The sequence below is a fragment of the Sus scrofa genome, chromosome 13, assembly GCF_054392235.1.
Source record: "Sus scrofa isolate SSC_HxYL_T2T_F1_AM1 chromosome 13, Sscrofa_HxYL_maternal_Yorkshire_Landrace_v2.0, whole genome shotgun sequence".
NCBI lineage: Eukaryota > Metazoa > Chordata > Mammalia > Artiodactyla > Suidae > Sus > Sus scrofa.
This window is the reverse complement of record NC_139395.1, coordinates 88915367-88932452: the sequence shown is the minus strand read 5'-3', so window position 1 is coordinate 88932452 and position 17086 is coordinate 88915367. Positions and strand designations below refer to the sequence as shown.

General features: G+C 41.2%; 1 protein-coding gene across 4 annotated transcripts in view; it reads right to left on the bottom strand.

The window, feature by feature from the left end:
- Positions 1-7038, bottom strand: part of TMEM108 (transmembrane protein 108) — a 365980-nt gene extending 358942 nt beyond the window's left edge. For all 4 annotated transcript variants that reach the window (XR_014823936.1, XR_014823937.1, XM_084989747.1 and 1 more), the window contains exon 1: positions 6988-7038. The gene's annotated coding sequence lies outside the window, so the exon portion shown is untranslated. The remainder of the gene's footprint in view (positions 1-6987) is intronic.
- Positions 7039-17086: the final 10048 nt, after the last annotated feature.

Below are 17086 nucleotides of genomic sequence, written 5' to 3'. Positions count from 1 at the left end.
TCCATCCTGTGAGGAATATAAAACAGCATGGAGGACTCACATGGGCACCCTCTTTTTGTGTTTCTTCCTAGAAGTAGACCACAACACTTTTCCACTTCCACTCACATTCTGTTGGCTAGAACTCAATGACACAGCCACACCCATGCCTGGGTTTCCTGGGTAGTCAACAATCAGTATTTTACAAGCCTGACTCCAGCACAACCAAGAAGACAACAGTAGGTTTAGAGTATGGCTTTCTGGATGAGACAACAGCCCAGTAAACTTGACTTAACTACTTAACAACTCTGAGATCTAGTCTCCTGATTTCCCTGCTTCCTTCATGGACCTGTGGGTCAATGTCAGACTCAAAATAAGACAAAGCAGCACTTCTCAGACTTTAATGTGCATGCACAACATCTGGACATCTTAATAAAATGCAGATTCCAATTCAGTAGATACTGGGTGAGACCTGAGATTCTGCAATGCTGTTTTCTGACCATACTTTAAGAAGAAAAGATGTTTTTAAAAAAAAAAAAAATTAGAGAATATTTTTGTATACCACAAAGTGATTTGCAGATATAAAGAGTTATCCCGGCACTGACTTCGTCAATGAATTCCTAACTATCTAGCATTTTCAGGATACATTCAGTCTAGGTACTAGATAGAATTTCATAGCCACAGAATTTTGGAGCTGAAAAGAATTTAAGTGTTCACTGCTCTCTCCTCTTATTTTCCAGACAAGGAATCAAACTTAGAGTCAATGATGCCCTCCCACCCAAATCATATAATAACTCAGTGTGTTGGGATTAGAATGCAGAAATTTGCCTTTTTCTTTTGTTATTACATAAATTCAATTGATAATCTTCTGAAGAAGAAAAAGTAATTTCTATTCTTCTGTTAAAGTGAACATAAACACTACTCTGGTCCAAATCTAGAAAGGTAACAGAAGGTGGCATTCACCAGCATGGGTCATCATGGTACCAAATGTGGGTAAGGGATCATAGAACAGAGACCAAGATTTTCAAGATGTTCTTCGAAATACAGTGCTCCCCACCTAAGTTTTGTCTCACATGTCCAAAATGTGATTTGAGCACATATTAACTTCTTTATGTCTTCTGGCAAAGACAGGAATTTTTTTCACTATATACACACTGAATCACTCCTATTGGGGAAAATTAGAAAAAGAAAAGTTGGGGTTGCAAACAAAAGAGGGAAAGGAAATAATTAACTAAGAAGGAGCAGTGGTTTCTGTGGTCAACCCTGGGGACCAAAAAAAAAAAAAAAAAAGGAATTTCAAGATTTTTCATCCTGATGCTTGAATTATTTTGCATCTCTGAGATCATGGTAAGTCCTAGGAACTAATAGCAGAAAGTAAAATGTAGGGCCTCAGTAATGAAAGATAAAGAGTCCAAACTTAGACCTTTAAGTCCTAAGTCAGAAAGGCATTGACTTACCTGGAAATCAAATCAGATTGGGGAAGAAGGGAACCTCTTAGTATGCATGTCTCCAATAAGGCAACATAAGTTTGAAAGTGTTCTGGTAAAATCAGAAGGGAGTACTGGAGTTCCTGTCGTGGCACAGTGGTTAACGAATCCAACTAGGAACCATGAGGTTGTGGGTTCGATCCCTGACCTTGCTCAGTGGGTTAACGATCCGGCATTGCCGTGAGCTGTGGTGTAGGTCAGAGACGAGGCTCGGATCCCGCCTTGCTGTGGCTCTGGAGTAGGGTGGCAGTTACAGCTCCGATTAGACCCCTAGCCTGGGAACCTCCATATGCCACAGGAGTGGCCCAAGAAACGGCAAAAAAGACTAAAATAAAATAAAATAAAATTGTTTAAAAGAAGGAGTACTTATTGAGCAAGGAATGATAAATGGAAATCAATATTTGCATATATATCATTAAGATGGGTAAAATGCTATTATTAGCATTTTAATCTAGTGAGCAATTTCAGGCACTTTAATAAAGGTAAAATGTCCTATAAAATTCTATAGGTTTACTTCTATACTCCACCCCCAACTCTCTTCACCATGGTGTTTTTAGTGCCTCAAAAATTCTCCCATCCTGTCGATTTCCCAGAACCTATTTTGGACCCTAGAATTTTTACCCAATTTTTGTGCCAAGGATTTCCCCCACCCCCAATCTTTGGCAATCCATTGAAGCATAAGGAGCTCCTTCTCAGAATAATCTGTTAAATGCATAGAGAAATATACATAAGATTACAAAGGAAGCCAATGATATGGAAAAATTTTTCTATCCATACAGCCTTCAAAGAGTCCATGGACCAAATTTAAAATCATCTTATTGGAAAATTACTTCTAGGATGATGAAAGTTTTTTCTTACAGGAAGGTTATGCAGAAGAGTTTTTTAAAAAAATAACAAGGATGCATAGTAAAGAATCCTGCTCAGGAACAGACAGTGAAGAAAAGAATGAGCTGCAAAGAGAAGCCTGACCTTGAATTTCTGCCCAAACCCAATATTATCTGTGTTATGGCTTTAAAACTCTACATTAAAGAATTACTCAGAATTTTCTTGGCTCCAGCCCTGTAGACACAGCATATTATGTGTAGAGTGATGGCCAGTAAGGAAACACAGATTGGAAAAGGCAAGACTGACGTGAGCCTGAGCTTGGGTCCTAGTTCTCTAAATAGCTGCCACAACTAGCTCTGTTAGCTTGGTCAAGTCACTCATCTCTGTCTACAAAATGAGAAGGGTGAGTTAAGCAATCGTCTAGGGCTTCTTCCAAATCTGAATTAACAGGATTCTAAGACAATCATTTCTCTGAGAAGAAGTATCAGTAAGATTTCTTTCTGCGCTAGGTTCACAGCATGAAAACAATTCCTAGATGAGAATTTTTCAGAGGCCTCAGAAATACCTTATGCGAATTACCTTGCCTTAGAATTTGGGTTGGAAGGGATTTTAAAAGACATGCATCCCATCTCACCAATCCCAGGGACCAGGTAAAAAAAGTGAAGTTCAGAAAAGCACAGAAATTTGAGATCACATGAGGCAATGCTATTGGACTGTTGTGTCTATTGCCTTCTAGCATGAGCAGGATTTTAGGATTCAGCATTGGTAGTAAAACTAGCTCATGAGTCCCCTTGAAGAGAGATAGAAATAAAACTCAAATAAGCTGAGCCATAGAATTGGATCAACATGAGGAAGCAGGTGACTCCCAACAGCAGTGTTCGATGCCTCCAGTAGGGTCAAAGCTCATATGCATTGTAACCCACCTCACTAGCAACAGCACCACCTCCCTCAAATAGCATGGCTACAAAATCCATCACAAAGAGCAGTCAATTACAAAACACACCAAAAATAGCTATTTCAAAAGAGGGGAAGGAATGAATGAACCCTGGATAATAAGGTCAATAAAGCCAAAGTTCAAAGTTTAAGTTGTTAATACAATCTTAAAAGGACAGCTTTAACCAAGAAAATTTTTTTTTTTTTTGTCTTTGTGCCTTTTCTAGGGCCACTTCCGCAGCATGTGGAGGTTCCCAGGCTAGGGATCTAATCAGAGCTGTGGCCACCGGCCTACACCAGAGCCACAGCAATGCAGGACCCGAGCCGTGTCTGCAACCCACACCACAGCTCACAGCAATGCTGGATCGTTAAGCCACTGAGCAAGGCCAGGGATCGAATCTGCAACCTCATGGTTCCTAGTCGGATTCGTTAACCACTGCGCCACAACGGGAACTCCAACCAAGAAAATCTTAAAAAAAACAACAACAACAAAAAAAAACAGCTAAGAAAATCTTAAAAATATTTGTTAGGAATTTTTAAGTTTTTGAAGAAACTCATTCAGAATACTTTGACCTACACTGTGTGGACAGCTTGAATACAGTATACTACTTAACAAGCATTGTTTTTACTAATACCCTAACCACTAAGATCAGAGCATATAATCATTGGATACTGATCAGGTTTAAAAGTTACAAGTGTATTTCCACAGTCCCATCCAGGAGTTTAGACTAGTTTTTAAAGCAAAGTAGAAACTATGAAGATATTTGGGAAGTTTGACTGAATCATGATTTCAAACTCATTTTCATTTAACCAACAACATGTCTACCAAGTGCTTTCAAAATTTGTGCTATGATGCTTAATTGACAGTTTATTCTCTGCTTTCTCCCACACCCAACCAGCAAAGTAACTGCACCCATTCCTTAACCTCCACAACCATTATTCCTACATTATATAAACATTTTTGGCTTTCATAACTTTTTTTTTTTTTTTTTGAGATTCTCTTTAGGAACTGATACAGCCTTTCAAAATCTTCTAGAGGCTGGTTTGCCAGCGCCCTATTTCACCTCCTCCAGGAATTCCCAGACAGCAGTGCCATCTACTGGTAGGGAGGGCACAATTCGTTTTCTAGAATCTCATGGGTAAGACATGCCAAGGATCTGATAGAATGGCAGTCTAGATTTGTGTCTTTGTGGACCTTCCTTTTCTAGAGCACAACACAAAGATAACTGATGCTTACAACCTGAAACACGGAACTCCAAAGAAGCCTCCACTGTGAATGGCAGGTCCCATGGAAGCCATATAAAGGCCAGCCAGGCTAGCCAATAGTAAGGCGGCTATGCCTGGAAATGCTTCCCCAAGGCTCCAAAGGCAGTCTCACTGAATTAAACATTTCCCAGCTTTTCTCTTCCTCCAGTGCTTCTGTATCAGATGATCTCACTCATGCCCCCACCTGTAGCAACGTTATCCCACGCTATCTCACAGCAAGCGTCCCAGGGAAGGTGCTCAGACCCCTCACAAATGTGAAGGCTCTTAGATTTACACAATGTGACACAGATCCTGCTCAAAGGACACTACTGCTTAGGCATGCAGGTCTGACTCTAATCTCTCTGACTCACTCTCCATCCTCCCCATTCCTGACCCAGGGGACAGAAACGACAAAAGGAAATGATTTTGTTGTTGCTTTGAAAGCAACAGTGGTTGGCTTTTATTGAATCAGAGAACAAAACCTTGTCCTGTAGGTCACTGAGGTATGTTGTTTCCCTCAGGATGAACTAAGCCTGCCAATCTTCCTCTTTTCCCTTGTGTAACCTAATAAGAGTTTCTCAACCTTTTCAAAATCCCTACCTCCCTTCCCCAGGCTAAACATAAACACTGCATGCCCTTTGTGTAGTTTATATAACAAAAGTGACATTTTTCTCTCTAAAAATAAAAGCACTATAAGTCAACTATACTCCCAATAATTTTTTTTAAAAAAAGCATATACCTATGATATCTTCCCCAGACTCAGAATTCCTTCCTTCTCTCACTGCAGACCAATGAAAAAACAAATCACTGACAAATTTTAAAATTATTCCCACTAATTTGCTGTATGTTCCAATCTATATTTCACTTCACGAGGGTCATCTGCTATATTACCAACAAGCTTTGTAGCATGTTCTTTTACTTTCACTTACCCCAGAAAGTCACCAAAAAGTTGATAAGCTACTGATTTGCTAATAAATGTTAATTCTGATTCCCCCTAACAAATTTAAGTGTTCCTCTTCAATTTGTTTTAACAAGTAAATTGATTTCTTAGCAGGTACAGGCATTTCACAGAGATGAAGAGTGTCTTACATGTTTGGGCAAAAAAAAAAATCACATTGTTTTCTAAAGAAACAAAACTTTGTATGGGGAAGGTAAGAGTAAAAAAAGTCCTTAGAAATGAATCAGGCTGTCCCCAAGGAATCAGGTAGAGTGATTCCTGCCCTTCTCCTACCAGAAGTTCTAAATGAGTTACGGTGAAACTCCAGAATACAGTAAAAATCTCCCTAACTACAGTTGAACCATTTCTTACCCAGCAGACTACCAGCTATATCCAACAAATTAACCAGTGGAAAACTGAAGGGACTTCTTATATTTCCTTATAAGATGTACAGCATGCCCTTGCTACTGTAGGTCTGGGGAAATGGAGAAGGAAAGAGGCAGGGATGCCTCCCTTTTTAAAGTATGACTTAAAGGAGACATTCACCCTTCGCCAAGCGCACAAGGCAGCTTTTGGCATCCAAATGGTCTATTTAAACACGCACTTTTCAAAGAATTAAAGAGATCTAAACAGGTGTAATTTAGACCTTGCTTTCCTTTCTCCCTACAGTCCCTTAACAGGCTGAAAATAAGTCATTACTTTCTTCAGCCATCCAGAACAACCTCAGTTTACAGAGATAACCAGTTTACAGAAATAAACTGCACCCACCCCCCACTCCCCACCCTTCACACACAAACACCGTTTTCTTGAAGGAGAATCTCAGTGTGATGGTGTGGTCTGCAGTTCACTGCAGGCATCCTTCCCTTCACAATTACCAGTCATCAGTTTCGCTGTAATTTCTCATTGTAGCCTCTCATTTAGACCTGCCCGACTCGTGCTCAACTGCTTTTTAAAAAAAATTTTCCCCCCGTCTCTTAACGAATCTCTGGATTCCTTTGGCAGGCTAAAAGCGTTCAGTTTCGGTGCAGCTGGGGTAAGAGCTCGGTGCAGGTCCGGAGAAATGGTCAACGGGCGCACCTGGGCTCGGCCCATCGGTCCCGCCCGCACAGCTGCGCCAGGAATTCGGCTTCGCTCGCCAGGGGATTAGTTCGAGTCCCGCGGCTTGACCAAAGTGACACTATATTTTTCTCTTCGTTCTCACATGTGACAGGTCCCACTACAAGAAAGACACCTTCTCGCCCACCTCAGCCCAGGTCTGGCGCCCGAGGCGCCCCGGCCCCACCACCCTTCACATGGGGAGGGGGCCGATACCAGCATCCCTCCCGGCGAGAAACAAAGGCGGAGGCGAGGCTGCCAGGTGGGCAACTCCCCTCCGGCAGACCCGTTGCGGCGGTGAGGAGGATGGGGAGATGCATTAGCCTGCAGAAAAAGGGAAACCGAGGCACCGAGGGAGATGGCTGAGCCTGACTCTGCATCCTCTCCGAAGCGAGGCTCCGGGGGTGGGCAAACCCAAGGCCTCTCCCCACCCCTCTCGCCTGCACCCGGCCGCAGAGGGACAGGAGAGGAGTGCGCGGCAGCTCTTACCTCAAGAGGAGCGCTCCGGCTCCCTCCGACGGCTCAGGAGAAAGCCCAGCCGCTCGCGCACGCGCACTCGCGTTCTCGCGCCTTCGCGCCCCCGCGCGCGCCCCTCAGACAGGGCTTTGGCCCTCCCCGGCCCTGTCTGTCAGCGTCCGCGAGAACCAATCCAGTCGCACGGGAGGGCCAGCTCCGGTCACGTGGTCCGGCCAGCCAATCACCAAATTGCCCTCGGCAGCAGCCGCACCGATGTCCCCAGAGGATCGGTTGCTACCGAGTGGAGCGGGTGCGAGGCGTGCACAAAGGGCTGAGTCTCTGTTTGGGGGGAGCGACGATTGGCGGTAGACTGATCAATTACTAGATCAATTAACATCTCAAATTCTAAATATAAATAGGAATGACTTGGACGTCTAGTTAAAAAGGGGATTCTGATCCAGTAAGTCTGGGATGGAGACCCGAGATTCTGCCTAATAAATCCTAGGAGGTGCTGATGATGCTCCTGGTCTGAGAACCACGCTTTGGATAGCAAGATTTTAAGGGCATCTGTCAGAAAATGATGGTTATAATCCCTGCTCCATTTTATCTGAAAGTTTCAAGACCTTTCTCTTCCTCAAGTGATGGAAAGCATCCCAGTGACTGACGAAACATGGGGTGCCTCGGTGACACTCGTAATTTGGGCACAGGCTGAGGAAGAGTATGTTTAATTTCATCACCCACCCTTAGTCTATGGGACAGCAACCTTTGCCAATTTGGTGGACACTCCTTATTGAGGACATTAGGTCATCCTAAAATATTGGGCATGTGTGTCACTGTGCTGTACTCTTGGCCAGAGAAGTAACAAAAGTAGTTTCTTCTTTCTGGAAACTTGCAGTCTGTCACAGAACTGTACAGGCAAACTCAGTAAGAAGCACATAGGAGTAACACTCAGTGAGCTAATTGTTACAGCATCTTGGACAAACTGTCAGAACTGTCCAAAATAAACCAGGGAGAGAGCTTTAAAATTGTCCAGATATCCTTCTGTCAGCAATTCCAGAGTCTGGAAGTCAGGAAGCCTAATACCTGTGTCATCTCTCAAACTTGACCTAAATTTAAGAATTTTCAGACTGGCTGCTAGAATATTTGTTGTTCATCATAGTCGAGTTCTTATTTCCCAATAGGGTACCAAAATGATTCAAAGGCCTAAGTGCTTAATTCTCCAAAACCTTCTTCCTACTTCAGACCAGGTGGTGTGACACTGCTTCAAACACTTTTCTCTCACTGTTCATCAAAGTGACCAAACTGTCCCTTGGAGAAAACTTCACCCTTGTCAGTGTGTCTTCAGCCTCTGGCTTATCAGTCCCAGAAGTGAAACCCACATAGCAATCTCAGACATTGTTCACCAGTGTCTCTATCAGAGAGAGCACAGCACAAAACTCAAGAGTTGCAGGGAACACATTGAATCTAGCACAACAATGGTTCTGGTTGCAGCAAGAGGAAAGAAATGTCTAACCAAGAAAAACATGATTGAAAGTCTCAGAGAAAGTTTATTTTGCTGTCTTTAAACAGTGGTTCTTAAGCCTGAGTGTATAGTAACGCTTTTAAGGAAATAGATTTTGGGACTTGTGCCTAGAGTTTCTGATTGGAATGAGGAGTGGAGCCTGGATGAGTATAGTTTTAAAAAGTTCTGGAGTTCCTCTCGTGGCTCAGGGGTCAACGAATCCGACTAGGGGCCATGGGGTTGCGGATTCCATCCCTGGCCTCACTCAATGGGTTGGGGATCCGGTATTGCCATCAGCTGTGGTGTGGGTTGCAGACGTGGCTCGGATCTAGCGTGGCTGTGGCTGTGGCATAGGCTGGTGGCTACAGCTCCGATTAGACTCCTGGCCTGGAAACCTCTATACACCATCCTAGAAAAGGCAAAAAGACAAAAAAAAAGTTCCACAGGTGGAGTTTCCATTGTGGTTCACCAAGTTAAGAACCCAATATAGTGTCCCTGAGAATGTGGGTTTGATCCCTGGCTTTGCTCAGTGGGTTAAGGATCCAGTATTACTGCAAGCTTTGGTGTAGGTCCCAGATGCAGTCTTGCTGTTTAGGCAGGCAGCTGCAGCTCCAGTTCAACTCCAGCCCAGGAACTTCCATATGCTGCAGGTTCAGCTTTAAAAAGAAAAAAAGAAAAAAAAAAAAAGTTCTACAGGTGATTTGTATCCAGCCTTGCTTCAAAACACCTACATAAACTGCCAGATTGAGGAATTCATTGTTTAACAAGAGAAGTCAACTCTACAATATTGATCACTAATGACATAGACTCTGAAAACAGAGGAAGTTTCCACATAATTTGTGAGAATGATTTTTTAAAGGCCCAAAGTAATTCATAGATAATAAATACTCCAAAGACTATTCAGTGGACCAAATTGAAAAGCCAGGTTCACGACAAGGTTAATTCCACTTGATTTAGTAACTGTTTCAAAAAGAACATATTACCTTTTGTTAACCACACCAATCTGACCAACTTGGGTGATATCTTGATTTGTTTTATGCCTTTCTTAACTAAAAGCAAGTTTCTATTTGAGAATTATTAAGACTTATTCTCTGAGACTTTTCCCAAAATGTGCAACAGAATCACCTTAAGTCCCTGTTAAAACACAGATTCCCAAGCCCCTGTGCCAAACTTCCTCCAGCCTCTCTCCTGTGACAGTTCTGAAGGCAGCACTAGTTAAGTCCAAGTTATACCTCCTGATACATAACACCTACATAAGACAAACTTTCAAGCTGGATATTAATTTAGTTTGCCATGAGAACTAAATAAAGGAGTTGAATCTATTTTAAAGTATTCCGAGAGAGTCTCAAGTCTCTTTACTAGGATTTTACCAAATTCTTGTATTTTGCTACAAAAATGATTAGTGCCTGGATTTTGGAAAGGTATTGTTGCATAGAGTTTTTTCTATGGAGTGCTATTTGCTGTAGTGGAATATGACCTCGTTTTTAAATGAGTTAGTGAGGTCCCCTTGGCACACTCTGCCAACAATAGCCATCTTGCTCGAAAATGACTTTATTTGCCATATCAGAAATATGAAAGCCTGATGTGTAAGCCTGCAATCTAACTTCCCCATTCTCTGACACTTTTAAAAATACATTTCACGGCATTCAAGCCAGGGGAGAAATTTTTCTCACCTTGTAAACTTGTAGCTTTATCTACTGGGTAAAATAAGGACATTTTTCGCTGATATTTAAGCAGCATCAGTAATTTAAATTTTTAACTAGAAAAAAGCATTTAATTTCTTTTTATGAGTGTCATCATTACAAAAAGAGGCAACAAGAAATGGATTCTTGCTTGAGGATAAGAAATTGAAAAGAGAGGAGTTCCTGTTGTAGCTCGGTGGTAATGAACCCCACTAGTATCCGTGAGAACACAGGTTCAATCCCTGGCCCCACTCATTGGGTTAAGGATCCGTTGTTGTTTCAGCATGGGTGGCAGATGCAGCTTGGATCCAGCATTGCTATGGCTGTGGCATAGGCCTGCGACAACAGCTCCAATCCAACCCCTAGCCTGGGAACTTCTGCCCTATATCATATGCCACAGGTGCAGCCCTTAAAAAAAAAAAAAAATTGAAAAAAGAACACCCATGCTTTCATTCATTTTCTGTTTCTTGGTCTGATTGCCTCACAAGTATAACCTGGCTATCCTATCTCAGGAAATGGATATGTTAGTATCTGATATAAATCAAGAGTTACTTAAGCAAGCCATGCTTTCCCCCACCTCCAAAATTGCTAAGCAAAAGATTCAAGTATATGTGAAAAGAAAAGAAAGAGATAAGATACAAAGAGCTATGTCTCCAGAAATACACCCATTGCTCCATGATGATCAGAACCCCCAGAGACTGCTTTATGATTTCTAATTATGTTTTAATCTAACAATAAATAGCATGTCTAAAAGGAAGACCCACAAATTGCCCAAGATTCTAGTCTCCATCTGTCATATAAATCTAGCCAGTATAACATTTTATGTCTATGTATCTGTGTTTTAATAACTGGTAGCTTTTTTTCATTTAGTGGTATAACTGTGTTCAGATTTAACCTAACTCACTGGAAATTTTTAAGGTAAGTTTATGTTCTTTATATTCTTTATGTTATTTATAAAGATAAATATTCTTTTTTATATTTTTATAAAATATTTCATACTTAAATGTATGATATGCCCCTCTATACCTCCCCCAACTTAAGAAATAAGACATTACTCATATAGTCAAAGCCCCCATATACCCCTTCCAAGTTGATTTTTATTTTTTTACTTATTTTATTTATTTATTTATTTATTTGATTTTTAGGGCCACACCTACAGCATATGGAGGTTCCCAGGCTAGGGGTTGAAGTTGGAGCTGTAGCTGCAGGCCTACACCACGGCCACAGCAACGCTGGATCCCAGCCGAGTCTGAGACTTAAACCACAGCTCATGGCAACGCCGGATCCTTAACCCACTGAGCAAGGCCAGGAATCAAACCCACAACCTCATGGCTCCTAGTTGGGTTCATTGACAGCTGAGCCATGACGAGAACTCCCAACAAGCTGACTTTTAGATTGAGCTGTTAAGCTTAGCTACAAAGGAGAGAGAATAGTTTATGGAAGAAGACATCATATTGTATGCATATAATAGATATAAATGAGAAAAATTCTTAATAAAATGTTTGGGAATCCCAAACTGATATAATAAAAGGATAACAGAGCTGGATATTCCATGTGGTCCAACACTTGTGCAGGTAACTCTTAGAAGATAACACAAGTACGGTGGAACAGAAATAAGGTGAGGAATCAAGTCACATTCATCCATTAAAAACACTACACGAATACTATCTTTTAGCTCACTTTAAGTCATCACAATTCAAAATAATGTGTTACAAGTGAGGCACATACACTATAAGAAAGCACTGAAAAGTAACACCAGTTCTTATTGATGAAAACAAGGAAGGCTTTCTGCAAGAAGTGATGCTTGAACCAAATTCCAAAGAACTAGCAAGAGTTAGCCAGCAAAGGGCTAGGAGAAGGGAGTTTGGGGGCTAGCAACAGCCCATACTAAAGCACAAGAGGATGGAACATTGAGGAAGGGTAAGTGTTTAATTTGGCTGTGAAAGGGGAAGGAAAGTGATTGAAAGGTGAGGAAAAAAGCAGAATGCAGGGATGGCAAATGCATGCTACATCCTTCCTCCCTCTTCTAATCAAGCATGTCATTCAGCTCTATTCTAGTGATTAAGAATAGAATCTAGGACCAAATCCTCAGCTCCTCCACTTAGCACCTGTATAAACCTGAACAATTTATTCCTTGGAAGATATTGCATTAATGATTACACAGTTTTCTCATTTGCAAAATGGAAACATAATGGCAACAAAAGTACTTGTCTCTTATAGCTATTAAGAAGCTAATTAAATAATATAAAGTGCTTAAGCAATGTTTGTCACTTAGGAAGTGCTAAATAAATGTTAGCTATTATTAATAGTATCCTCCTAAACATGGATGCGGCCTTCTTGGCCCAATATTAGTGACCTTCCAGTTCAAGCAGTCAGAACTGGCACCAGGGGGAACTTTCAGCCCTCTCTTGTGTCTGACACAACTCTGATTTAGAGCTCTACATCCTAGTGACACTCACTAGTGACACTGTACTGATTGTTGTCTACATTTAAGCAAGTTCCCTATGATAAAAGTTCCTCTCAGTCCAACACCAAGTCACAAAAAAACTAGCTGCTGACACACCTAAATATTTTCTTGAAAATTTAGAGATTATTTTCACTGATTTTTTTGGTGGTTTTTTTGTTTGTTTTTGTTTTTTTCACTTTTTAGGGCCCTACCCTTGGCATATGGAGGTTCCCAGGCTAGGGGTCTAATCGGAACTACAGCTGCCGGCCTACACCCCAGCCACAGCAACGCCAGATCCGAGCCATGTCTGCGACCTACACCACAGCTCATGGCAACACCAGATCCTTAACCCACTGAGGGAGGCCAGGGATCGAACTGGAAACCTCATGGCTTCTAGCTGGGTTCGTTTCTGCTGCACCATAATGGGAACTCCATGGTCATTTTTAATAAAACATATCATACTCTAGGTAGTTTGGAATTTTGTCTCTTAGATGCATTACTTCTCACTTGCTCACACACTCAAGTGTATATGACATTTTTGTGGCTGTATCTCCCAGATTTCTGAACTATATTTCTACCACCTTGCCTTTCTTATGCAGAAGAGCTTAGCATCCTCTTTGAAGATGTAGTATTGAGGCATATGGTTTCCTCCAAATGATTCTTAGAAATTCTCAAGGCTAATTCCTGGGCTGGGATGCCATTCATATATGCATTCATTCCTGCTCAGAAACACCTCTGGGATTTGATATGGTGAATAAGTAAGGACTGGACTAAATGCTGAGGACACAGCACCAAGCAAATAGGCATGGTTTCCACCCAGGAAAAGCTTACTATGTTCTACATGTCCTTCAAGCCTTACTCTCTAGGCTGAGGATCTCTGTTAGCCTTGGGATGGAAACTTGTTGCCCCATCAAAATACCTTTGGATCCCTTTCTCCAGCTCTGTCTCTCCCACCCCTCCCCACAGCCTCTAGTCCCTCTCCAATTATCTTCAGAGGATTACCTTTGACACCAGACTCACTTATATGGAACCAAAGATTCCTGAGAGTGACACCACCCTGTTGGGCAGTCTGTAGCCAATGATTAGCAGCTCTTTTGCTTGTGACAAACTCTGCATGGTCATTTATACCACAGAGTCCCCCATAGATCAGGCTGAGTCTCTTGCTTGAAATCCCACCCTTACTTGGCTCTTTTGAGTTCCTCATCCTTTTGGATGATTCTTTTTTTGTCTTTTTATGCCATTTCTTGGGCTTCTCCCAGGGCATATGGAGGTTCCAAGGCTAGGGGTTGAATCAGAGCTGTAGCCACCAGTCTACGCCAGAGCCACAGCAATGCTGGATCCAAGCCACGTCTGTGACCTACACCACAGCTCACAGCAATGCTGGATCCTTAACCCACTGAGCAAGGCCAGGGATCAAACTCGCAAACCTCAGGGTTCCTAGTCGGATTCGTTAACCACTGAGCCACAACAGGAACTCCTCTTTTGGATTATTCTTTTATAAATCACTAGCACTGAATGCTTGGCTCCGGCTCTGCTTCTGGGAGGACTCAACCTGTAGCCACCTGTCTGCTTATTAAGGTGTAGCATTTATCACACTCTATTTATTTAGTCTAAGTCAAGTGATATTCTGTATATTGTCAGTTGCATGAGAACAGAGACCACAATTCATTCACCTGTGAAACCCCAGGTCATGGCACACAGTTGGAGCTCAGTAAATCTCTGCTGAACTGACTTGAGCTGAAGTGTCTCTGGCCTATCTCACCATCCCATTTCCACCCCTCACCAGCCACTTCTCTGATTCTCTGATTTTATCCCCACCTTTCTGTCCTTTAATAATTCAGCTCCAGCCACACTGGCCTTCTTAACTGTTCCTCAAATATATCAAGCCCACTCTAGTTTCTGGCTGGAATACTCAGCTGTCACCTCCTACCCCTCCCCACCCACCTTGCATCTGCAGGGCCCCTCCTCTCTCACTAAATTCAGGTCTCTGCTCGAAGGGTTTCTTGTCAGAGGGGTCTTCCCTGGTCAGATGATCCAAAGAAGCCCTCCTACCACAACTGTCACTATCTTACCCCAACTTTCTCAACCAGGGTCTCATGAGAATATTAAGCCCTATAGACAATGACTTCAGTGACCATTTTCTCCCATCTCCCAAGGATGGCACACAGCTAGTATCATTCTAGCCGCATAGGAGAGAAGTTAAGTCACTGTATATAAAGGGTGACTTTGGGCATCAAAGCTTAATTCTCTGGTAGAAGTGGCAGAAAAGGTTTCTTTAAACTATCATCCTACATTTTTTTTTCTTTTTAGCTCTTATCAACATCTGACAAATTGTTTCTTTGTTGTCTCCCTACCCAAGCCTCACCAGGATATAAGCACATGGATTTTGATTCCAGTCTCTGCTTATCCCCAGTGTCTAGAACAGGTACATAGCAGACACTCAAAAAGTATTAACTGAATAAACATCACAGCACAGATGTGTGTTATAACTTTTCATATAAAATTTTTCAATTGTAAAATCAATTCATGTTAAAACTTCTCCATACCTAAAAAGTGTATATTACAAATTACTCAAATGAAATGATGAGACGTGAAATGTCAAATGGAATTTGGAAGCTAGAAAAATGTATCCATATAATAATAATAATAATAATAATAATAATAGGAGTCCTTAGTTATCCAAACACAAAGTAACCAAGTGCTCAATCAGGATGAGAGATGGGAGGTGGGGCTATGGGGGCTGGATGTTAAGAAATTGAGGATTGCTTTCTAAATCCCACAAGGAAGGGAAATAAAGGGAACTTTCATCCTAAACAGGATCAGAAATGGACCCTAGAGATTGCTGTGGGTGAGCCACTGGCAAAAATTAATAGCATATTTAAATTCTACATCCTCGTGGGACAGGGGAAAACCAAGAAACCCATCCTAGATTTTTTTTTAAAAGGGAACTGTGGTAAATATTGGCCCTATTTAGAAGGCAATGGAAGGAAAAGACTTCTAAAAGTCAATAACCCACAAGAAATCCTATATATTTTTTGATTGCTGTTTGCTTTCCATGAAAAGCATATACCAAGGAGCAAAAGTAACTAGCATTAGAGGTAGGGGCTAAAAAGAGATCTTGTAGAGCTTTATACATTATTTGAGAAAAAAAGAGGGCATTTCTCCCAAATTGGTAAGGGAGTTCATGTGAAGAAAATGAAGAAACCAATCAATTATAAATGAGGAGAATAATAACTACAATAAAAATGCTTTGAAGAGCACCTTGCCTGCGTCTAGAAAAGCAATAAAAGAAGATTATTTTAACATGTCAAAGGAAGGAAGTCACTCAAAGAGTAAGAGAAATTCTTTCATCTTGGGGGGATAAAGGATTTGCTCCAGAATGGAAAGAAACATACTTTACAGGCTGAATTATTTGCTGCAAATTAAGATACTGAAGGAATAATACAGAGACTTCCTTTCCTAGGCTCTCCACAAAGATGAGTGAGTTAGAATTACTTGACTGTAATAGTGACCATGTACTCAAAATACTTTGGAAAGTTAAACAAAATCAATATGGACAAACCATCAGGACTGAGAGAATCTTCTCACTCAGAGGGGTGACTTGTATAAATAAAAGTGTAGATGTTTGTTAAAGGGGTTCAGAAGAGATCTGAGAAAAGATAATCCCCAAAATTACTTTTGTTTAAATAGTCAATGTTTTTTAACCTCAGTCATAGTCTCCAGGGCTTTGCTTGACTTAAAATAACTTAATGAAATGGCTATTTGACTACATCTGATAAGTATTACATGTAGCCCTATTCTTTTGTTGTTCTTGTTGTTGTCTTTTCAGGGCCACACCCATGGCAGCCCTATTCTTTTTGTTGTTTCTTATCTTTGGACATTAACAGGCGCTTGTGAATTTCTTGGCCAATTACACTTAAATTTACAGGTTTAAAACTAACTGAAAGTCTGACACATAATAAATATTCAGTAAGTGTTACCTGCTTTAAAATCGATTATTTTCAGTAAATAAATAAAAATATAGAAACCAAAAAATTGAAATAAAGTAAGTTTACAGGCCATTTGCCCCTTACCCTTTATTTTCTTTCTTTTTCATAACAGGCTTCCCTTAGAATTCCATCAGCCATCTCCTGCTCCATCAGCAATAGTCCTCTGACAAAAGTTAGTAAACCAGGGGCCCCAAGGGGCCTCATATGTACTCATAGCTACTTATGCTTAAGAGCTCCTATGACTATAATTCCTCCTGAGAGGATCTCAGAATAGCTACCCATTAGGGAAACTATTCAGGTCTTTTTTTTTTTTTTTTTTTTTTTTAACAGATTCATTTTTCTCTTGGCTAGAGGCCCTCTCCCCATCATTACAATGACTGTAACCAATCAGGACCCTGTGAAGTCTTCCCAGAGTGGACCCCAACTCATGTCTTCCACCTAGCTTTTTTATCTATAGAAAAACTTTAGTCAAAGAACCAATTTAATCAGGGAAGGGAGAAAATAACGAGAAAAA